The sequence below is a fragment of the Meleagris gallopavo genome, chromosome 7, assembly GCF_905368555.1.
Source record: "Meleagris gallopavo chromosome 7, MGAL_WU_HG_1.1, whole genome shotgun sequence".
NCBI classification, from domain to species: Eukaryota; Metazoa; Chordata; class Aves; order Galliformes; family Phasianidae; genus Meleagris; species Meleagris gallopavo.
Window position 1 is genome coordinate 36,262,023 of NC_139410.1, and position 26,232 is coordinate 36,288,254.

At 38.0% G+C, this 26,232-nt stretch overlaps 1 protein-coding gene across 10 annotated transcripts in view; it reads right to left on the bottom strand.

Annotated features, from left to right (window-relative positions):
- BAZ2B (bromodomain adjacent to zinc finger domain 2B) overlaps nt 1-26,232 on the bottom strand; it is a 100,182-nt gene that overhangs the window by 58,568 nt on the left and 15,382 nt on the right. For 9 of the 10 annotated variants that reach the window (XM_085228077.1, XM_085228075.1, XM_085228073.1 and 6 more), the window contains exon 2: nt 16,139-16,181. The gene's annotated coding sequence lies outside the window, so the exon portion shown is untranslated. Of the gene's footprint in view, nt 1-99; nt 378-16,138; nt 16,182-26,232 lie in introns of those variants that run through there. The other variant, XM_085228068.1, reaches the window with a different exon arrangement.

The following is a 26,232-nucleotide window of genomic DNA, read 5'->3' on the forward strand; positions in this document are numbered from 1 at the left end:
TCTATAAACACTTCAAACTATTAACTTGGTCTGGGAGCACACAAAAGCACTGAATTCCTGGCATTACAGGAGAATAGACACAGAACATGAACAGCTTACTGTGGAGAGCAGTTTAATCAGGAAGTGGCCATTATCCTGCCGCTACAGAGCAGTGACAAGACTCCAAAACAAGCCGTGGTGTTTTTTCCCCTCAGTCAAGAAGGAAGAAAGCGCACGAGCTATTGTGCTCGAGCCTTGCTGAGCCCAAAGGTCGGCAGATGTCTGTTGTCAAAAGCTGCTCTGAAAACAAAATTCAAGCAAGCATTTCCAAAGCTGTTTTTGAGGAAGCATCTAAAACCTACCACAACCTCCCTCTGTGCTACACACAAAACATGGCTGTCCTACTCAGAGATTAGCAATTATTGTAATGAGATACTGTCAGAGAGGGTCAAACAGTACTTCCTGCAGTTTACACATCTTGATTTCCTGGTAAACAAACTGAAAGGCAGGTGGAGCACTCCGACCATCGGCAGCGCGCAGGCTCGCGCCGCCATCGGCCGGCAGGGCTGCACTGCGCGGCGTGAATCAGCGGCGTCTCGCAGCGCTTCGGGTACGTGAGTGAGGCGACGCGGCGTCCAAATGCCAAACCGGCTCTGAGCCGGGACGGAAATGCTTTCCACAGTGTTAGATCACTATTAGCTCTGCACCTTGCTGGATTCTTCCCTTAGCCAAACCCAAGAAAAAGAAGCTTTTTCTTTTAAGTTACACGTATGCGCACGTAGGGAACAAAAGCTGCTGAATCACACCTGGAACAACTGAAACAAGAAAACCAGTCCTATTCACTCCATTCAGCACTGAATCACCGATCCCAAAAAACATATACTAATAACATGCATGAATTATCAAAATCAACTAGCTGAACATAGTTTTCAAAGAAGAATAACTCAATTACAACTTTTAGCTGCCCAACACTGTTTTTCCTCTGCTCAAAAATTAACCACATTTCTCTCTACCTAGAACCTTCCAAAACATGAAGTTCAACAACTCTTTTCGAATAAATGAAAACTGCTGCTATGAAAACTCAAAGCAAAACCAGTCCTCTCCAAAAAACAATATAGAAATTGCACTCTGAGACTTGTGGATGAAAAGGCACGTCGCACCTGGACAACTTCAGCCAGCCAACAGGAGATGGAGCTCATTTATGCAGGAACTGAACGGATTTATTGCGCAGCAGGTGATGCGACTGAAACTGCCAATGTGACCCAAAGTAAGAGCAGAAGGGTAGCACGGAGCAGAACAGAAGATCATTTACATACTAGAGGAAATACACAAAACTAAAAATTAACTATCCAACTCAGCAGCATTAGTAACAACCAGGGCGTACAGCAGTGTGACGTGTCTGGGAAAACTAAACCAGAAACATAAGGACCAAGAAGTCTCTAATCACAATGTTATAAATGCATCACAGTCATTTTTCACAAGCTAACAAAGGAACACTGCGAGAAAAAAGAAAACACAAAAAACAAAGACACAGAAAGTATTACAGGAAAGACAACACATTGCCAGCTCTGCTGCTGAAGAGTAACTTGTGCCCGTGAAGGAGCTACTTTGCCATCACGATCTCCCAAATAAGCTAAGATATGTTACCAACAGTGATCTCTGCAAACAAGGCAATACCCAAAGCAGGACGTTAGCAGACCCTGCTTGTTACAAATCTAATTAGTACAGCCACAATTTCCTAATACAACACAAGAACATAATTCATTCCCAAAACTAAATCAAAATATCAGCATTTTGCTTTGCTTTGCTACTGTATGCAGTTGACCAAAAAAAAAAAAAAAGTGGTCTTGTTGAACTGTATATGCAGCGCTTCTGAAGGAAGCGTAGAAATTCAAACTCGGACATCGACTTAAAGCCTCAATCGGGGAATTATCCCTTCCAGAACTCTGCAAACTAGAAAACAGCCACTATGAATTTGAGCCTTGCATGTACAGTAGTCCTGCGTGCCCAAATACTGCCTCATAGAAGATAGTTTTTTCTAAAATTATTTTAATCCATATTACTCATAAAAAAAAAAATTACTGTGGAACAGCTGTATTACTTTGAGACAGCAATGCAGAAGAGGGAGACAAAACACGTCACTGGAAACAGCCAAACAAAGTCCATATTTACTTTCTGAATTGCAGCTCTAATACAGAAACTACCCGTACAGAACAACCACCACTACCTCCATTAGTCAGCAAGAACGACGAATAAGCAATCATTGTCCTCTGGAATTGTATAGGTCACTAAAATACTGGTCCTCACTTCAGCTCCATGACCAAATTATCATGAAGAGTCCTAACAGGATGCTGAAACACGTGATAAAAGAAATCCAACTACGTCTTAAGTATGCGTTAGCACCTGACAACAGAAAACTGCACATCACCAATCTGTGCAGTCCAACAGAACAGACACTGTCTTTCAAGAAGGTTTAAAACATATACATTTTTTACACGTTGCACATTCTAGCTACAGGGATAGGTATTGATTTTTTAAAAAAAACCATTAAGTACAGTAAGAGCAAGTAAAGTTCCTCTTTTATTGGTACTCCTAACACTGCCTAAGGAGATTCATTCTATGGACATTAAGGGAGCTCTACTTTTTTCTTTTAAGAAACATCAAGAGCTTCTTGCAGAGGCATGTATTCTTTCATGAAAACTTTGACTCCTGTCAAAGGGATTTTAAAAAGCTAATGGTACCTCTACTACAAGAACCATCTCAAAACTCTTATCTGAAAGTAATTATCTAACCAAGACAACATTTGATGCCACCTATAACTCTAGAACTGTGTCATTATAGTAGGTTCTACTTTAAAACTGATTATGATATAAAATGTCATAGTTCATCCTGTGATAAAGGAAAAACAGTTAAGCCATGAACCTTGCTTATAAACCACCTGAGAGAAGAACAGAATTCCTATGAATCCAGTGAATGCCAATAAAGCCAGAGAACTGTCTTTTGCATCACACCCCAGACATCAAAATTGCTCTAAGAACTACATATTACTTCACAACACATCCTAAAAATAGTAAATATAAAAAGGAGACCTAAATTCCAGTATCACATATAAACACAGTCTGCAGTAATGGCTTTGGAGAGCTGGAACTTCTCGCACTCATCTCATGTAGAGCACTTAATAAACTAATTTCTAAAAGTTTCACATACCATATTGTCCTGTCTTTTCCTTCTGACAATTTGGGGTGGAATCCTCTGATACTAGCTGCATAAGTGACTAAAACAAATAACAGGACAATAGGGATAGTTGATTACTTTCAGAAATAGTTTTCTGGAGTGTGATGCCACAGGTTTTTTAAATCATCATCTTCCTCAAGAAAACAAGTTAATTAAAGTCATCCTCAAGCAAGCTACAAATGGTAGGAAAATACCTTTCCTCCCCTCACCTGTCCTGTGCTGAAAGCCTCAGGACCTCTTACTGTGAAGAGCTCCTCACACATATGAAAGCAGCCTTTGTTGTGTCCCTAAGAGATTCTGGCTGCATTCAAAAGCCCCTGTACCATTCTGTCCCATACATGCTACTGCACAAAGATCGTCCCTGGGTTCCATTAATGCACAGCATAACATCAGATGAAACTGCACTCCACATTTGAAAAGCCATCAAGAAGCAGCAAGAGTCAGATTATCTTATTTCAATTAGTTTCTCACTCACCACCAAGAAAACCAAACAAACCAATCTTTCCAAAGCCAACAGCTGATGCTTAGTGATCTGCATTCTTACTCTGGACATAGTCCTACCAAAGGAAAAGGCCAGGAAGAGGCTCCCTTTCCTAAGGGGAAGGGCTGGTTAGAAACTTGCTCTTTGTTCTACCTCCTCTATATTCGGGTAGCACACATCGCTCTATTACTTCTGATTTATCTTCATTTTATTTCATTCCATTCTCATCATTTACCAAACACACGGACACCTCATCTAGCATTTTCAATGCTAAAACACTATCTTGGAATTGGAATAAACACAGTAGCTACTACTGACCAACCATTCAGAAACAGACAGCCACATTATACCATTATTAATCATATCCCTAAAAAAATTCTAATAAAAACAGATTTGCTTCAGTGCATGTAAAAGGCACTCAAACAAAAACCCAGGAAACTGCCATCTATTCTTTCTGTTACTACAGAGTCCAAAAACCTCCTTCATGCTGGCTAGACATAAAATATTCAAAATTCACTGGCATTTCATACGTTCTCTACCAGATTCTGACCCCACAGTTGATACATAGAATAAATTCTGAAAGGGCCTAAAAGATATATCCAAATTAATTACCTTGGTACATTTTAATTGTCCTGCACCAATGCCTTCTTCTCAAGTTCCCTTAGTTTGTATATTGCATTTATTAAAGTACAGAGCATTTCACTAGCTAAAGAAAGCGAAGTCCATCTTAAGAATCCCATTGTCCTACACACCAAAACATATCATTCCATAACAACACTGATTCATCTCACTGTAAGCACAGTTTTTCAATTTAGTATTTTAATGGAATATACTGAAGAATGTTAAGATTCAAGCTTGAAGAGATTTGACTGAGATAATGCTTATTTCAGTGGTGAATATAATAGCTGATATTAGTATCAGCTGTTTAAAAAAGCATCACGGGGACTAATATTCTTACCTTAAGCTTTTCTCTTTGATATGGTAAACTCATTGTTAACCTTACTTAGTCAAACTGAAGGTTTTCAGGAAGAGACTGCATACGTTGCAAACATGGCAAAAAAATGCACAGAAAAGGGGGAGAATAAATTGCAGTTTTCCATTAGAATTTCCCATTAAAACTTTATTGAGAAAATGCAATATAAAATCACCTTGAGAATAGGAAGGTTTTTTTTTATAAATTTTAAAAAGGAAAAAGTAACTAAAAATACATGTTCTTTAATTTTTCTATCACCATAATATCACACATACACAGAGCCTCTGAGAATACAATATTCATTTTGCTGCAGAAGAACAGACATTGCATAACAATGAGATTTGCTAATGAAATCAGCCATCAACCTGGAATACATATGTATTAAACCAAGACCTCAGTGTCATTTCCTTTTTGCATCATTTGTTCTCTCTCTCATTTTTCCTCGACCTTTCACTACTTTGTCTTCCTTGTTTCACTGCTTCATGTACAGCAACACAATAAAGTATTTTGTTAATACTATGTGTAGCACTTTTCATTTAACAATTTTTTTATTTATTTATTTTTTTTTGCTAAGCACAGATGCTAATTGCATGGGTTCTAACAGCACTGTTAATGCACTCTTGAAAGAAAAATCAATGGATGCTGAAGAGACAAAGGAGTTCTACTTCTAAGTAAAACTGGCGGAATATCTAATACAAACTGGGTGTCCCTTGGAGCAGCTAAAGCTGTATGCCAATTAATGCAAGGAGGAACACAAGTTTTTAAAAATTTCCTTCGTATTAATGTAATGATTAAACATGAACAGAAGTTGGAATTCTGACATGAACAGATTCAACTGTTCTGCACGAACATGCAAAATTATCATGCAAACGAGTAAAACAATCCAGCAGGTTCAGCAACAGTGCATGTAAGCATAGACTGTACATACCAGTTAAGCAAAACAAGTTAGTGAAAAGAGATGAATGCTGAATGCAAATTATTTATTCAGAGCTGACCACAGAAAGATTAAAACACAACAAAAGACATTTTTCTCTGATGGTACTATTATAGTATTTTGGTTCCGTGGATAAAAGCTGCTTTATACTTCATAGACACAAAGCAACCTGTTCACACCACTAGCTCCAAGATGATCAGAATTGTTTTGAATTTACTCAAATATTATGAAAATTAGTATATATTCCACTGATTATTTCACTGTTCTCATTTTAAAGTGTTTAACTGAAATAGTACAAATAATATATTATACCATCATGCTACTACAAAATTAGCATTATTCTCAATGAGCTCCAAAATTATATCAATAACAAACAAACAAACAAAAAAATCAACTTGCTGTCTGGTTTGGTTGGTTGAAAAAAGGGAAAAACAACAAACACTCCAAAGCTCCAATTCCAAAAAGACAAACAACCAGTTTGTCACTGTTAGTATACCAAAAGCTGCATAGATAGCATAAAGAGCTCCTCTGGAATAGTCCTTGTAGGCTTACAAACTCAAGAAAAAAAAAAAAAAAAAGGCACAAGAGACCACTGAAAAATTGAGGAGAAATAATGAACTGATAAAACATCTGAAAACAGGCAAACAGGCAGAAGTGCCTCTGAAACCAGCCATATGAGATCATCACTTCACAACCCAGGAAGAACATGGCCGGGATAGCTGGCATAACAGAGAAGGTAAGTCACAGAACGGGTAAGACTTTCACTCACAGTCACCTATGTAATCACGACCTGAAGGCACATAACATCGCTGAATTTCTCCTCTGATTTCTGTCATTTTTAAAGATATACTACTATATAATAATGAACATCCAGGTACATGTCATATGAAGCTTTACTGCCCTTAACTCTGCATTATCATGTTCCAATAAAAAGGTATGAAGACTATTTTGGATCACACATTATCAAAAGTACTTCAGTTTTGCTTACAAAGCATTTGCCTTTCTGCAAAAAAAGCCACATATGCTGTATTTCAAATAGACAAAGGCGCAGTTAATTATAGTGGGTTTATCCTCAAGAACAAATACTGTATAACTTCCAGGCACTGAAAGAGAGAGATTCCAATGCAATAACCTCAATCCCTCAAAGTACTGGGTCACTTTCATCTGTGATGAACAGTAACTGCTTTCTATAATTTTAAGTCAAGAAGGCTAAAGATTACTGCTGGCTGGTGATAGCTGTGTAATGCTTGCACTTTGAATGGCGACTTATTACCCTTTATCATAGGTCAACTGACCACTTGAGCATTCTTTCTGCAAGACGTTGTAGGCTCTTGAGGCAATATTCTACTTCAAGTGAGATCAATACATCTATCAGGAATCTGTCCAGCATGTATAGACCATAAGAAGATTACACCTTCTAACATTTCTCTATATTTATTCAAATGAGTAACTGAGAAAACGAAGATATTCTTGAATATCCACATCTACTGTGCATATGAAACGTGATTCTAGTATGTACTTGTTCACACTAGGCAATCAGGCATATGTCACACGACATCCAACTTTATAACTTACCACAAATGCAATTAATAGGAATGACAATACAGAAACCAGTTACTCTACAGATAAAAGTGAATCATTATTCTCTAAGAACATACTTAACCTCATACATAAAGTGAAGATTAGAATGCAAACAAAACCACAGCAAAAGCATGCAGTCAGATGCTGCACACTGCTAAGAGACAAATGAATATTTATCAAAGAAAAATATGAATTCACAAGAGACTGAATTATAAACCATATTTACCTTCTCCAAAGTAACCAGAAATAGATTCTTCAATATATAGAGCAAAAATCTGTATTTTACTGAGATAAATGACACAGATGTAGACGAAATACAAACAATCTAAACTCTATTGCATTTCTTTCTGTGGTTTAAAATCGTATTCAGGAGAATTAACAATTCCTATGCTATTTTAATATTATTTGCTATACTAGCAGTTGTATGCATATATGTATGTCTTTATTTATTATACGCTAAGAGAAAAGCTATTTTTAGGGCTTCATGCACACAACACCTGCAAAGCTTATTTAAAATCTGGTAATAAAGCAAGCTGACCCTTTTTTTCCTAATGGAATACCACTGTACTGAATTAGAGTGACTACTATTTATCGACTTACAGAGAATAAAATTACAGGACAATTTATTAAAACAAAAGAGGAAATCCTGAATGCTACAAAGTAACTGCCTGTGTGCTGAGCTGCTCAACAAAAACACCTATGATCTTCCAGAGCTGCCATTTTTCTTCCTTGACAAAGACTCCATCTGCCACAGAGCCATTTACAGCCTCAGAGTCGGAATACCAACCATTCTGCAAGTCTGCTTTTCACCTTGACATCCCCCCTGTAAGACATCTGAAACAGATCACATATAAGCCTTCTACAAGCTCTAAGCCCATACTTTAGTCAACTGACAGCATTTAAGCCAGGCTCCAACGTACATTTTCACTTGCTCTGAACTGTGCAAGGATATAAAAACTCCTAATTATACACCCTTTCTGTTGTTGTGCTTGTTTTAAATTATTTACTTGTGAAGAAACTAAAAAGAAAATCCTTCAAATTCAAACAGAACATGTAAATCAATTAAAAAGCATCTGATTTTGAAATGTATGTTTACACAAGGTACATGCACACAACCTCAAATTAGATTTTCCCAAATAAACAAAACCCATCTAATAAGATCCTTATTATGAGACCATCGTGCAGAATAAACTATCGCAGTTTAACTGAAATCAACAGAACTACATTTGTCTACATCAGCTCTATATCTCCTAACCTATATATGAACTGGTTTTAATCAAAAAAATTCCCAGGTTAGAGTTGGAACAAAAAAGGAAAGAGAGCCCTTGCCTTACTGAACAAAAAGCCAGAGATAAAAATGACTTTTCATGTATTTTTTATTTACACACACACGCCCCAAAACATAAGAACACAGAAACATAGAATTACTCAGGTTGGAAAAGACCTTAAAGATCATCAAGTCCAACCACATCCTAACAAACCACCCTAACTCCAACAACCCTCCACTAAATCATGCTCAATCCGCTAACCATACATCCTATCAGCTGGCCTGTCAGAATGCTAACTTAGCAGAAGTACTCCTTTGCTAGCACCTTTTGAGTCTTGAAATTCACATAGATGTTGGTTCTCTAAATCATTGTTAAACCTCCAAATTCACAGCCTGATTCTGCAGTGAAACTGTTCCGTACACACACACTTACGTGTCACGTGTGCACTACTGCGATGTGAATCTTCAATACAGTAAATACATGGTAGCAAAATATGTGAGCGCCAGACAAAGCTTGCAAGCAATGTCATGACACCTTACATCATAATCCCTGTAAAGTACATATTGCACAAGCTTAACTTTAACTCACATCCCTTCTTCCCATTGTCTATTGTCTTTACCTCTACTTGTCACATAATAGCATCAGCCACTCAAATTGCATGTTTTATTTCTCTGCCAATCTATCTGCACTCTGCCCACCATCCACCTTGGTTCACACTGCTTTCAATATTCAAAGCATAAACTCAATTGAGGCCAAGAACATTTTCTAAACTCGTACAGAAAAAGATGTCTTTTAATCACCCAAAATACTGTCCCCCAGATTTTCCTTGGCTAAATCACAGAAGAACTGGGATAGACTGTAGGACAGTGCTGAAGCAATTCCGGCATTACCTTTTGTCTAAGAAGTGCTAGGAACTCATGGATACACAACCAGAATGTTTATTTTATGACTTACAGGTACTTACCTGACACTCTCATATCATATCTCTCACTCAAAAAAACCCTCGTTCCATTCTCCAGCTGCTACTGATATACATTTCAGGTGTTTCTTATCTCATCTGCAATTCAACTTCCCCCACCCTCCTCATTACCACTAGTTAATTGCTCTGTTTTTCTAGTGATAAAATGGGTTGGAAAACTGTACAAGGATGCTATAGTATGTAAGAGGCTTGACCCAGGACAAATACAGACCTACACTTCTTTCTTCCCCAATTGTTGGAGCTAAGAATAAGAGCTAAGAATGCTCTTATTCAAACATGAATAAGAGCACCATTCTCCATCCAAATTTAAGATAGAGGGTCCAAATCAGGGAACGCTGGCCCAAGAGAAAAACAGAGGAACACACCTCTGAGAGGAGGTAGTACAAAGAAGCCAATGCAGCAGAGCTAAGGAAACAGTCAGAATAATGCATTCAGATATTGCCAAATCTGATGGACAACCCCACACAAGGAGAGATCTTACTAAAGATACGAATGAGCAGTGGAAAAACAGGAGTCACTCACTGCTAGAAATCCAAACCTCTCTGTCTTACAACTGCAATTGTCTTCTACTATATATTCGTTGCCAGGAAGCACTGACTTAATTCCTTGATATTACTGCCTCTTCACTACTTTCTTTCTCTGTCAAAAATCCTAGGGATACAAAAGTAAAACAAACAAACAAACAAAAGAAACAAAAACCAAGAACTTTTTATAGTTTAAGAGATGGAAAGAGGCATAAAAGTTTTGAGATTGGAAATAATTTCTAAACAATTTCTAGAAGCAGTGTGATCCAACTGCCTGCTTAAAGCATGGTTAACTTTCAAGTTAGATCAAGTTGCTCAGAGCTTTGTCCAATAAAACAGTGTATAAATTTTGCAGGCTCTCTGAACCCTCATTTCAGCTTCTGATCATTTTCATTCTGAGCAATTTTTCCTTTGCTATCTAATCAAATTTTCATATAGTTTGTCTTTTGCCTTTTCTCCTTCCATTTTCTGCTTCCAAGAGGAACCTGACTTGCCTTTTCTCTAACACCTTTTATGCAGTTGAAGATAACAGCAGATTCCCTACCCTTTTCAAGGCTGAACAAACTCAGTTCTCAGCCATTTGTAAAATGTCTTGTCCTCTGTCCTTGGTGGCCCACTTAATGTATGCTGCTATCTCTCTTGCATATCGAAGACCTAAGTCAGGAACATTCCACATCACAAAATCATTAAGACTGGAAAAAACCTCTGAGATCATCTAGTCCATTCCTACTATCCCTGTCCTTTAGTCTCCACATCTCCAGGAACAGTGACTCTACCACCTCCTTGTGCAGCCTGTGCCAGTGCCTGACCACTCTTTGGACAAGAAATGTTTCCTAACTCCCAGCCTCCCGTCCCCTGGCACAAGGTGAGGCCATCACCTCTCATCCTATTGCTGTTACCCAGGAGCAGAGGCCAGCTCACACCTTGCCACAATCTCCTATCAGGAGCTGTAGGTGGCTATGAGGTCTACCCTGAGATCTTTCTTCTCCAGACTGAACAATTCCAATTCCCTCAGCCACATCCCATAGGAATGTGCTCCAGATCCCTCATCAGCTTTGTTGCCCTTCTCTGAACATGCTCCATTGGCATACCTCAATATCCTTCTGGTAGAGGGACCCAGAATTGAACACAGCACTCAAGGTGTGGCCTCACCAGTGCCAGGACGATCACCTCCCTGCTCCTGCTGGCTGCACTATTTCTGATACAAACCAAGATGCCATTGGCCTTCCTGGCCACCTGCACACACAGCCACTGTCTCAGCTACCGCCTCCAAGTACTTTTCATCCATGCAGTTTTCCATCCGCTTTACCCCAAGTCTGTAGCATTGCAAAGCTTTGTTGCGACCAAAGTGCAGCACCTAGCACTTGGTCTTGTTGAATCTCGTGCTGTTGGCCTCAGCCCATCTATCAACCTGTCCAGATCCCTCTGTAGGGCCTTCCTACTCTCAGACAGATGAACACTTCACTCCATCTTGGTGCTATCTGCAAACTTGGTGAGGATGAGAGGTGGACTCAGAGAGGTAAAATGGGATGGTGGGAGTCACTTTGCCCAGCCCGCTGCCTATTGTACCAACATACTCCACCATACAGCGGGCCTACTCTGCTGCAAAGGTGCATGGCTGACTCATGTTCATCTCACTGTCTACCAAAACTCCACTGACCTTTCTGCAACGTGGTTTTTTAACCAACTGCTCCTGTCTGTCCTGTTATTATTACTCACAAATTGTTTAAAAGAATTCGTTTCTGGAATAACAATTCCACAAGTAACGGAAGATACAAGCCACAATAAAAACTGAGGATAAGGCAAGGAAGGCATTGTATCATTCACACGTGGCTGAAAAGATGTTGATCAGCATGCTGCTCCAAGATAAAAAGCTCTCCTGTTTTCACATCAGTTTTTCCACAAATCACTCATCTAAGCTCCTCCAGTTGTTAAGTTAAAAGAGCTTTTTTTTTTTCCTCCTTCCTTTAAGTATCCTACTCACCTTCTCAGGTTTGACATTCCTGAGATCCTACGTTTTCAAGTTTTCTTTATTAAAACAGGACTTACTACTTCCCTTAAAAATCAGAAAAAAAGCAAAATGATTCTTATCTAAGGATTTTTATGATCTCAAAAATATAACTAAGTATCAAATAATTCACAGCAATATGATGAACTGTAATAACACACACACAAAAACCATGCTGGTCCTCCATCGTTGAACACGTAACCCTTACCCAGACAGGACTTTCACAACCTTGCCTGTGCTGAGTTGGTGAAGCCCTACTGAAAACAGATTTGTCATGATAACAAGAGCAATAGCGCTCAGGTTAGCTACCAAGAGAAAAATCACTGAACACCTTTGCCAAACATAACACTGTACTGACTTGCAACTGGAAATTATCCTAGAAATAGAAGACTTCTTAAACTAAGCATTTAAATTAGAATTAGCCCATTAGGGCTCCAAAGCTTAATTATAATTATTTCCCATCTCCCCTAAGCAGAGAAAATTTTGTTTTAAAATACAAAAAGCATTCCTGAAAGAAAAACCAGACAAAGTTAAAACTCATCATTTCTACTTGGAAAGATCTCTTAGCTTTTAGTCTTCTAAAGAAACTGTAAACAACAAACTTTTTTGTGCAAACTACTACTTCTGTTACAAGGAAACACAGCAGGTCTTAACAATACAGTGATACTACAAAAGAAGTCAGTTCACAACTGAGCTCCCTCAGCTGCCATCTGTATTGTAAAGCTTGATAAACCACTTATTCCTCCTAACAGATGTTAATCACGACAACACTTAATCAGAATCTGCCTTTTAACCCTTTCAGCATAGCCATTATTAATTCTGGTTTTCAGCATTACCATTTAAATAGTTGCTAGAATCTTTTACAAAAATTATGTCAGTAGTGTTTTGAGTTCATTTTAAATCACACTCCAGAAAACTGCAATAAAACCACATATTCTGAACATAAATGTAACTTGTGAGTTCTTTCCTTGAAATTCTCATTCGTTCTGTAATTTTTCTTCCATAATCCTTCTTCGGTCAATTGTGGTTTGGGGTTTTTCCTTGGAAACAAATTCTAAAAACACACACAAGCATATACATGTACATACAATTACAGTTGTTGAAATTCAAAACTGTATCTGCAGATAATTCAGCAACATATATTCTTTACTGGCAACAAGCTAATTTTATTACATGTTTATAAAATTAATTATTTAAAAAAAAAAAGAAAAAGGGGTAATTGTTTTCTACCCTTTACTTAAACCCAGTATTGTTACTTCAGGCATAGAAAACTCTGAATATTGTATTATTCTTGCTTTCTCAGTCAATGTTAATTGTTATTGTACAAAATATGTGTGTGTATATATATATATATATATATATATATATATATATAAATATATGTAGGGTTTTTTTCAGACCTTGCCAAATGCATACCCATCTACACTGCCAAGGAAAAACATCTGCTTCTCAAATACCATTACTACAAGCACTGAGAACAGCTTGTTTTAAAAGGGAATAAAAATACTAAGATTTCCTTTTCATAACCAAATGCACTTTTCACAATAATTCCCTGCATCTTTGAGTATTTACACACACACACAAAAAAATTTACAGCCACATATTTAAATCCTTAAGCTGCCTTCTTGGAAGGCATGTAACAACAATTACAGGGCATGGGGGAACTGACAATACACTTAGATTGCTATAAAACAAGCAGAATAAATTTGTACACTGAGTTGGCTTGAGGGCTGCACTAAAAGTAACACCTCCTATTTTATTGTGACAGCCCACAACATCAGAATTAGATGCTGGTTGGATAGCAGTAGAGGTTGAACCTTCCCGCCGATATCCCCTCCACATTTCGTTGCTGTGCCTCAGATGGCAGCAGAGGGGCAATCCCTCAAATGGTGCCTGACATGGAAGTGAGGACAAAGCAAAGGCGTGCAACTGATTTTCTCCATGCAGAAAAAATGACACCACTGACATTCATCGACACTTGCTGAATGTTTGTGGAGACCAAACAGTGGATGTGAGCACAGGGAGGGATAGGTGGTGGATTTCAGCAGTGGTGACAGTGATGTGAAAGACAAGCCATATTTGGGACAGCCATACACAGCTGTCACACCACAAAATGAAGAGTGTCTCAACCATCTCAATCACATCAACTAGCAGATTACAACCAGAGAACAGAGCATAAAGTTTGAATATCAGCTTCAGTGCACTGGAAACGATGGTGGCAATGTTGGAACATCATAAAAACTGCAACAGGTGGGTCCTACAAGTGCTCATACAGGAACAGAAAAAACATCATACGCAAGTTTTTCAGGACCTGTTACATCAATATGAGGCCAAAGGTGACAATATCTGGATTATACCATTACTGGTAACAACATGTGGTGTCACTACTACAAGCTGAAGTCAGAACAGCAGATCATGAAACAGAGACATGTGAATTCCCTATTGAAGAAAAGTTCAAGATGCAGCCTTCAGCAGGTAAAGTGATGTCAGCTGTCTTCTGGGATAGGAAAGGGATGATCTTTCTGGACTTCCTGGAACCGAACACACCATCACCTCTGACAGCTACATCACAACACTGATTAAGCTGAAGGCTCCAACTTCCAGAGTCAGAGCAGAGCAGAAAACAACCTTTCTCCTGCAACGCAGTAACACCGGGCCCCACAATGGGGAGGGGCAGAACACTGAAAGTGCACAACAAACTGAATTGTGACTTGACTGTCGTATCACTTCCACCACATAGTCTGTTTTTGGCACATTCTGCACCTCAATGGAAAATGGACTGCATGGGCAGCATTTTCCTAGCAACACAGCAGCTGTGAAACAGTGGGTCACCTCCACTGGTGCAGATTTCTAAGAGCGCGGCAGGCAGACTCTTGTTTACTGCTGGTAGAACACATCTAATGGTGATGACTATGTTGAGTAAGTTTTTTCCACCTGAGAATTTGCTCTATCCAACAGTGTTATTGTGATCTTTGTAGCTGTTGTAGTTCACATCGAAATAAGCAGGGGGTATTATTTTCAGAGCAACTTATGTACAAACGATCAGCCTTCAAAATTAGCTTATTTAGAAACACACATCTATTATCTCCTTAGAATTCTGAAAGACTACAGGAGAATGGATGAAAAAGTACAAATTCCTCCTATACTTACCCAATCAAACTGCTGGAGGAAAAAATGTTACTCAACATTCAACTTCACTCTTTATGGAGCATTCCTCTCATTCTACTAAGGCACTTTTGTTCAGTATTCATCTCAACTGTTCACTAGTGCAACAAAACCAATGCAGCCAACTAGCAGCTCTCATTCCACAGCTATATGTATAACAGTTCTTCAAAGCTGCCTCTAGACTCGGAATAACTTCCAAACTACTAAGGCCAAAAGAGCCCTAACAAAAGCCCTAATGTGTTCAGAAAAGTCAGAGGCAAATTTTCAACTGGAGCAAGGTTTGTTTATGGATATTCATATATCCACATTTTCAGTGGGACTGAATCTCCTCTAGAAAAAGGACTACATTTTTTTCTTTTTTCTAAGTCATAATTCAAGAAGTTGGGATTTGAAAAACTATAATGCTAAGATAAGAGTTCCACCATTAAGTTTGTCTAAAGTAAATGACTAAGACACCAGAACTTTGTTTCTTTACTGCGAAAAAATAAGTAAATTAATATGAATGCAAAATTCTTCATTTCCTAATAGTCCAATAAGCTATGAGGAAAAAATGATAACCATTTATGTTGCAAAATAACAAAATAAATCTCTGAACATTCAAAATTATTTCTGCAGGTTGCAAAAATTGATTTTGGAATCAAAACTCTTAGCAAAATCTCCCAACTCATTTTAAATGTTCTCTGAACTAAACAGTCAGATGTCAAAACTACTCAAGGCATTCTGAAATAGCGTAATACTGTCAAATTTATATTTCAATCCTACATTAAAGTAATCACTCACTGTTATAGTGGTATCATGGTGCTGATTAAAGACTTACTCAATGGTAGAAACTGAAGTCACAGAATTACACATGTAGACTAAATATCTAAGAGATTTAGTTAAACCAGTACTTTACACCTTGCTGAATCAGGACCTAGATGCAGAACCAAGCACTACACATCTTCCTCTTCCCTATGTGTAGTTGATGCTTCCCAGAAAATTACCAGAATGCTTAATGCTGTGGCATACTTACTGTGACAAATGTGTTCAATTCTGTGACATCGCTGTTTTGTGAGCTGCAAAACAGAAAACAATTAACAATCAGCACAATCATCCTTCATCAAGTAACTTTTATTAAAAAAAAAAAAGACACATTAAACAGAACATTAAGATTTCTCAAAAAAGAAGACTAAAACTAATTTCCAGTATACTGAAAACACTGTAATTATCGCACATTCCCAAATATGAAGCCATTAAAACAAGAATACTTTAAACCAAATATTATGTAATCATACTTTTTGAGTTGCAATGAGATGTTCAAACATGTGTACCCATTTTAAATTTACTGAACTGCAAAAAGGATTCTGTGTCTTCGAATGCAAACAGAATTCTGGCCTCACTGAAATCAATGGGCATTTACAACTTTGTTTATATGGAACCAATATTTTTCACATTACTGATTTTCTTTGGCACAAGCATTTCAAATTCTCTTCATGATATGAGAAGCACCCTACATATCACTGAAAAATTAAAACTGAAAATAATTTTTGAAAACTTAAATTGCTTTCTTCCTGAATTTTCTTTCCTCTACTTCATAAGTTATTTGTGGATGCTCTCTTCATACACACTAATCTTTTAGTGAGCTGAAGATAAGCTAGGTAATAATTTAAATCTAGTAGATAATTATATCACCAGCTATGCTTTTTTTATTATTATTATTATTTTATTTTCCACTTTTAATTACAAGCAGTAAGCATGTTAAGCATTGAAACCAACAATTGTTTTTCCATTTGTTATGGCCACTACTGTAGAGCAGCACTCCTTGGCCTCCTGGGAAAAGAGCATTTATTTTTCTCCCTTGTTCAAGGATAGCCAGGAACAAATCATTTATCTAACCGTTTGGGCAACACGATCACACTATGCAGGAAGGGAATCACATTTGTTCTGCCAAAGAGAGATCAGAACATTACTGTTTCCCTTCTCTACTGTCATGCTTTGACAACACAAAAAAATGTACTGGATCAGAAAAAAAAGAAAGAAACTGATGGAAGAGGATCTGACACAGTAACTACACCCTATAAGAACCAGGAGAAAAGCATTCGACAGATGAAAAAGCTAAGAAAATCTGTATTTTTCTACATTCTCAACCACTCTGTTGGGTGACTGGAACCCTGAACTTTCCTTCATGAAGTACAAAAAGTCCCAAAAGATCCTATGACTCCATGTGTTAAGTAAGGTCACTTTGTACTGCATTCCACACAGCTTCCTACCGAACAAACAACTGCACTGTGTAATGTAAAATATACTTCAGTCAAGTACATCTGTATTTTCATACCCTTCTTTCACTAAAGACTGACTAAAGTCTGATCTTAAATAGCACAACATACTTTTCAGTACACCTTCAGTAATTATAGAAGAAAAAAAAATCTGCTGCTTGTTCAAATACAGTTCATAGAATCGTTTAGGTTGGAAAACACCTTCAAGACCATCAAGTACAACCTTGAACCTGACCTACAATGCCCCACCATTAAGCCATGTCCCCTAATGAAACGTCCACACATTTCCCAAATCCCTCCACAGACGAGGATTCCTTCACTTTCCTGACCAACCCACTCCAATGCTTGACCAACACGGTCAGGTGGGGAGGCTGGCTGAGCTAACAAAGCCACAGTGCATGCAAGCCTTCCTGAAGGCCTGGAACAAGCTCGAATGGGATCCAGGGCCCCAGCTCCTCAGGAGGAGACTTGTAGAAGTGTGATATGAGGTCAGTGTCAACCCTGGGCTCCCGCAAATGACTCAAAGCCACTAAATAGTTGCAGGTTGAAGGCAGATCAGAAAAAGAGCTTGTCAGGAAGTGGCATGGTAATTTTTTGGTTTACATTCCAAAATCTAATAGGTCATTTGCATATTATGTGCAAATATATGGGGAAGCGGTAGGGAAAAGGTAGAGCACTAAATATCACAAAGAACATTAAGTAAGACAATGTAAGAAACGTGCGTGGGGGCAGGGACAGAGACGCCACGAAGCCCACAGAGTCTGTACCCTATGACCTTAAACTGGGTTGCCATAAATACAGAGTATACTTTATACAAAGCAGCCTGAAATTATAGCAAGGCATCTGGCTCCTCAAAATCAAGGTCAAAAACAAAACAGATCATACCACTCGAAAGATTCACAGAATGAAGGCTCCCATAAATAGGCTATATTCATACTACAACTACCACTAGCTGCTTAGATGCTTTTCAGCAGAGGCTGAGGTAAACTTATCAGTGAAACTATTTTCTCGCAGCACTCAACATAGCACAAGTTAAACACTGAGTTATTTCCCGCTTTTTTCCTTCAGCCAGTAGCGCAACTGCGTAACTACAGCCTTTACATCATCGGCAACCCCTACTGCAGCCAGCTCAAAACTAATCCTCTTCCTCATGACTCTGCACAAGTTGCACTTATTGCAAGCGCGAGCATTAGCTGTCCAAAGTCACTGTACACATTTTCAGAAGTCAGATTCTTTACCTTCCAGAAATATTTCTATACCCAGTTATAAACTTTAACTGACCTTAATATTTTGAAAATACTCCTCCTCCTCATCCTATTACTTCTGACAAACAGACCATTCTGACACTACCAAAATTAGTCACTCACATGCTCAGTAATGCCAAAACACAGCTCTCTGATGGCCAGCTGTAATGGAGATTGAGACGGACTACAGTAAAGCAACCTGTAGTCTGTTTGCACACAGAGAGAGATCTTTCATCAGATCAATTCACCCCACACTCCGCTTGGCAGCTGGACAAGCTTCCAGCCCAATGCAAAAGGGTGTTAAGGATGCACCACAGCACCACTGCCACCCCTCTTGGCAACATCTCAGAATATGCCCAAGAAAGGAATAATAGAAAACAATACCAATCAGCTGAAAGCAAGGCTGCCCAAAAACTGTTCAAACTTCTATTTGGAAAAGCAAGAATTTTGGTAATCCTAATCAAAATGGATTAGATGGCCTTCATTAAGTATTAGAGGTAGAAATAACAGCTCTGGGGTTTGACTACATCGATATATTTAGAGCTGCATATTAAATGTTTCTAAAAACTTACAGCCAACACTTTTAGAATGCTGTGCAACTGGATAACCAACATACATACATCAATTATAATAACTAAGTGCCACACCAATTACTGCGTGTTTGCGATTGTTACTTACTCTTGAGTCCATCCTCATGTTTGCTTTACTCAAAATTGAATTTGTATCTGATTGAGTTTGCACAGTTGGGATAAAATTAAAATTCAAAAGAAAATATTCCAGATTTCTGTTTTCTGAGGTTTCAAAGATAAACTGATTTAAAAAAAAAAAAAAAAATTTAAATTTATCTTTTTGAAACACAAGAAGCATCTAACACCAAAGAATACTGCGATTAAAAGAAAATAGACTTGCTTTCATGCTAGTGTCCAAAGTAAGTAGGTGCTTTGGGTACACAAATACTACATCAAGTGGAAGATTGAGCTAAAACACAATAGTGAACGTGATCTGGTGGAAGCTGAATATTTACAAGATTGGGGAAAAAAATAGAAAAGGTAACGAACGCCTGCAGGAGGAGGCTGTACCCTTCTTTCACGGTCCTGTTTCCCAACATCAACTCAACACAGCTGAAGTATCTCAATGACTGCCATGAAATGCTGCAAAGACACAGCTGTGCCTGGGCAGGAAGTGAACAGTTACTGTGGACAGGTAATTTTTTTTTTTTTTTTTAATGTTATAATTAACAAGGCAACTTCACTGTCACCTAATCCTTTTCTCTGCTTTATTATATCCACGTTTACAAAATTGAAAAAATATATATCTGCGTTTAATATTAGCATATAAATGGAGCTAATTAAGGTTTGAATTAAGTGGGAAGACTGGGCGAGGTCAATTCCCACCTTTGTTACTTATCATTCTGCTTTTTTTGTGTTTTTTTTTTTTTAATGCAAGACTGGGATAACTAGTTTACATTCTGGCAATGGGAACTTAATTAAATCAAAACTTAGATTCTGAAAACACTGCAAAATTCTGTACCACGCCATCATGTGGGAAGTTTTCTTTCATGACTGCAGCTTTCTTGCTTCTCCAGTGCAAACATGCTACAAAATGTTTGTTCTTCTAAAAACTCACATGGTCCTCCTCCAGAAACACTGCAAAATAGATTCACAGAACCTGAGTTTTCAAGTTCTATGCTTTCTGGTTTTCATCAGTAACACAAGACCTGTCTAGTCTGGATGTTTTCTGTGACAGGAAAGCAAACAAAGTTCTGATTTCATAAAAGAATGATGAAGTAGCATGAAGGAATTTTAATCTAGCTTTAATACCCCGCTGTTAACATATTACTATAGCTAGTATTTCTTGAAAATCTAGTAGACAGAATATTGATAAGATGGAGGCACTTACTTCCTTAAAACTGAGATAAATATTTGAGAAAATTGAAGCAAGCTTCATTGTGCAGGATGAGATACATACTTATAAGTTTTAGCAGAAAAGTCATTAATACCTATTGAAGCCTGACACATGTCAATCACGCACTTGGCAACTTTCTTCTGATTAATCAAAAGGAAGAGAAAGAGAAGCTCTTCCTCTAGAATATACAACTTGGGGAAAGTAAATTGAGAAATAAAATATTTTCAGAAATCATTTCAAAATGACTTTTATCAACTTGGATGAACTGAACTCTGAAGAACCAATAACACAAAGAAGGGATTTAGAGCAAACAAATCAGTCAAAAAAATGCATGATGGTACAACTGAAAAGGCAAGAGTCATGGGAATATATGACAGTTTCAGAAACTGAACATTTTTAAAACCACCTCCCATTTATGCTCTGCCTGAATCTGCAAACCACAAGAGACTCTTTAGCAGACCTACAGAACAGCAGGACAAGTCCACCACAGAAAACACTTGATTATTCTCAACTGATTAATAGGATATATGAGAAAATCACAATCTGCTAAGAAAGGCAACCGCATAGTAAACCGCAAAGGCCAATTTAATGTGGATGAAGAAAAAAAACCAACGATGGGCTTTTAAAAAACATAGAAATAAATGACTCCAGCTCTCTGTATGTAATCTTTTTCCAGTTGTCAAACTATACCACCAATACAGATGAAAGACAGGAGTTAGACCACCAGCTGATGGAACACTGCACACAAGGACTATAAATCTGTCCTAAACTGGAAGACTGAAGCATGCAGTCCATACTCATTCTTTTATTAAAATATTTTTTCTATGCAGCCACAGACTTCTCTTTTTTTCAGTTCTCCAGGCATAGATCCACTTACATAAACATAGATAAGATTGTCTGATAATGATCAAGTAAACACCTTCTACAGACACTCCTTATTAGACATGGAATTGTTTATCTACCCCTCTACATCTTGTTGAATTTAAATTTGGTTGGTTTACCATTTTCAAATATTTGAAAAATACTATTAATAATTCTAATACTGACACAACTACACAAACTGATTTCCAAGTGCTGAAGATCTATATATAAACCATGTGAAGAACAAACTTAATTGTCTCTCAGTGCAAGAGGCCACATAAAGGTTAATTCCTAATCTGATAGATTACTTAGTTTGGTACGGTTACAAATTAAGCTTCTCAATGACTTTTGATTTACACTCAGGTGAAACACTGTCTACAAAACGTGCCAGCTTTGTAGCATCATTTTCTTCTCACTCAAATCTAAATCAAGTTTAAGAGTGAAAAAGGAATGAACGTTATTTTTACTATTCATATGGCTGACCACCTCACACAGCTTGACTAGACAGTGTTCCTAGACTGATCTTATAAGAATTCTCCTTGAAAGATCAAAAGCTGTACGGTTCATCAGAGCTCTGCCAGCATGTTAGGAACTGCTGGGCCATGAACCTTTCCTATTTGGGACCTTTCACTGTTACGATGGATTAAAGCAACGGCGTCAGCAGAAACAAGAAAGCCTACATTATGATTAGGAATTTTAAGCAAGACTCAAGACTTGTGAAAAATAAGCTTTCAGCAAAGCTCATCTAAAAATGTTGAAAGACTTTCACATCATGTAATTAGTTTTCATTGACTACCACTTTCCATAAACACGACATAGTTTTTCTGACTCAGCACTTACACAGATGTAAGCCAAACACACTTGTAAGTAAAAGGTCAGTCGTTCTGTATGACCTACCATGTGTCACTTCCATACATTTGACACATAAGAATATTGATGTCAAGGCCATTCTCTAGCCAGTGGGAACAGGCTGATTAACAACTCTGATGGCCATGCCAGCACAAACGGAAGAGAAAAACAGTAAAGAAAAATACAACAGTTCCTCCTCCTGACATCACAAGATAAAAACGTGAAAAAAAAATATCATTCTTTCTTTTAGAAAAGGAAGCACCATTTCATGCTTACTTTATCATCAGCTTTGAGCTGAAGAACAAGAAAAAAAATCATATTAATGCATTAGGATAGATTTTAATTTCTTCCTCTGTTTAAAAACTATCTGCTATATTGAGACTAAGATTCTGGAGCAACTACGTATCAACTACAGCAACCACGGATGGAATAGGAGGAAAGAACTTTAGCATTCACATTGCCACTTGCATGAAATGAAAATATTGATGAAAATACAAAGCAGTTATTTTGAATACTGCACCACTCACCAGAAAGCCAAATCACAAACTAAACTTCATGGGAATTTGTGTTAATCAAGAACATATACACAAATACCGAACAAGTACCATCACAGACACACAGAAATACACAACTGAGGGAAAGAGAGAAAGTGATGAAAAAGCCAGCACAAGAAGGGAGGAAAAAATAAAATGTTATATACAAGCAGGTCTGTATGAAGAGCACATACATGAGGGCTGCACTAAAAGTAACACCTCCTATTTTATTGTGACGGCCCACAACATCAGAAGTAGATGGATAGCAGTAGATTGGATAGCAGTAGAGGTTGAACCTTCCCGCCGATATCCCCTCCACATTTTGTTGCTGTGCCTCAGATGGCAGCAGAGGGGCAATCCCTCAAAATGGTGCCTGACATGGAAGTGAGGACAAAGCAAAGGCGTGCAACTGATTTTCTCCATGCAGAAAAAATGACACCACTGACATTCATCGACACTTGCTGAATGTTTGTGGAGACCAAACAGTGGATGTGAGCACAGGGAGGCACGTTCCAGCAATGGCAACAGTGATCATCTCTGATGGTGTAGATATTTACAAGCACGACATGCAGGCTCTTGTCCAGCACTGGCAAAAACACATAGCTAATGATGATGACTATGTTGAAAAATGGTGCTTTGTAGTTGAGAATCTGCTTTATCAAACAGAGTTATTGTGCACTTTGTATTGGTTATAGTTTCCATCAAAATAAATTGGAGACATTACTTTCAGAGCAACTTGCGTGCATGCCCGCGCTCCTGTGTGTGTGTATACAGGAGCGTACACGCACACACAAGGGAACGTGAATGTAGGCCTCTTCTAAAAAGTGATAATTTCGTTACATAAATGAAATGAAGATGTGCTCTGTGTGAAAAAGGGGAAGGAATATAAAGGAATGCAGTTAATCCTTTGTATTATTATTAGAACTATAAGCAGAAGTCACCTGAATTTTTTTTCTGCATGTATTGTGTGGCACTAGAGAGTCAATCTACATCTGCTGCAGAAGTAGTGTTGCTGAGGCAGAAGTCAGATACTTTTACAGTTACCTGCCATTGTTCTCCTGATGTGCAATACATACAAAAAGAACATTTTTCAAATGAAATACATAAGAAATTACATGACCTGAATGTAATTTTTACAGCTCAAAAACAGAAGTCACTAACAGAAACTTTCAGAACAAACAACAATACAGCATGTTAGAAATCTTAGCTGGCAGAGGACTAGTAAAACAAAATTATTTTCGTTAGAAAAAGTCTCACATACTGCTATGATCATATCATTTACTGTGTACCAAAATATACATGTTTACAGACACAACATGAAAAGAAAACCAACAGAAAGAGTTCTAACCAGAAAAGAACCATGGAAATGGAGAAAAGTTTAACCTACAAACACGTTAGAGATGACAAACTATTACACCTCTGTGAACCCTTACCCAAGATACTATCTTCTTTAGGCGTAGAATTGCTATTAGACACTGGAATATTCTTCTTACAGAGACTAATAGCCTCCAGCCATCCACAACACCAGGTTCAGCAGACACACGCACTTTTCAGCGGGCCAACCAACAGAAGACACAACTAAACACCCACTGACAACACAGATGTAAGGATACGTGACCTAGGAACAGCCACACTGCCAGGTGAAACCTATTCCATAGGTTAGCTAATCACCAAACCCTGCTAGAGTTAAGAGCCAGAAATCAGTTAAGCTTATACTGGTCGAATGACACCTGACCTCTGTAAGCTAAATACAGGAACCTGTTATTCAGCAGTGACATGACTTCTTTGCTGACGACAACAGTTCCTAGTGCCACACACATGAATCAGTGCCATCTACAATGCAACGCTGCAGCCTTTTTCACAGGCTTTCACGTTAGACAACCAGGTGCAACTCCTGCTGATCACATTTACATTTACAACTTGGAAGTGAATCATGTATGATCTACTGCTCCAGTGACTCCAGTCCAGCAAATTAAAACAAAACAAACGAACAAAGCTACTGCTTTCGTCTGTTAAAAAATTGCTGCAAACATACTTTTTAAACCCTGAATGCTGCTTTCAGCTGTCCATGTCCTAATCACACTTATGATCAGTTTTACATACTGTTAGACACACAAATTGTGGTTCTGAAAAATCATCAGTTAGAACAAAAGCTCCAGAAAACTTCTTATGTGTATGCATTCATAAAGGCAAGTTTGTGGTTCACAAATCATTGCAAGTGTTGCTCTCTTTTGTACAAATGAAAAAACAACAAACCAATGTGATTTTACTTGGCATATCCATGCCCAGTAAGAAATACATGCATACATGAGAACAATTCTAAAAACTTTTCACCAAGAGAAGTATCTTACTGCTTGTTGTCACGTACCTATCATTCTATTAATGTTACTTAAGAGCAATTCATATTTTGCAATTAAAAATCACCTAGTTAAATTTGTTCTGAAAAAGTAAGCCCTAGTACCTAGTATCCACATAACATATGCAAAAGGTTTAATGCCAAGGCTGCAGGCAATGGATTTGCAGTAACTTCAGGTTTCTTTATATACACGTTGCGTTTGTGGTGCAACAACAAACAAAATCTCCTGCAAGTAAGGTGTTCCTACAATGGTCCTTTGCCCTTTCCTGCTGCCCCAAATTAGGTTCTTCAACAACCCACTTGGCAAGGACAGCAACATGGTGGAGATGCACATGCTAACGAATGAGAGTACTGCCATGGGTAGAGTTGGAATAGCGTAAATCCTGCCAATTCCTCAGCTGGCAGACTGAACCCCTGCATCCTTTTCAACACAGCGACTGTAGGAAGTTAGCTTTCAGCATCCACTCTACTTTCTCTCGTGGCTGGAAATGAACTGCAAACAGAAGTTACTGCACAGACTGGGCTAGCACCTAGACAAACTGAACAGCCAGTGCGATCGTAAGGTTTTACACGTATTGACACCAAGCACTCAAAGAAGAAACGTCCTGCGTAATTCATAGTAACAAGAAACACTGCAGAAGCCATACTTTTTTTTTTTCCAGAAATTATTCATTTCTTTCACAAAAGGCATTTGAAATCAATCTGTACTCACAATAAAGTTTAAATGCAAACTAATCTGCAGCTCCCAGGCTAATGAGGATATGGATCCAAGACAATAATGTTTAAAGATTTTCAAAAATCTGCATTATGTAGAACCAATATTTCACAGCATTTCATACCACCACTCTATGCACCACAATTAGCTTTTTAATTGGGACAGTACCTGACATCTGTAAGAACTACAGTGAGAATACTGTGCACACATCAAAGCCACACTTTTACATATAAAACAATTCAAATGCCACACTCACTGCATAAGCATACACATACAATTGTTTTCCTGTTATCTCTGATGATGATCTCTGGGAAAGACTGGGTTTTCTTTGATAGTCTGAAGCAAGGTGCTAAACTCGGCACCTGCCCGGGAAGGGGGAAAATACAAT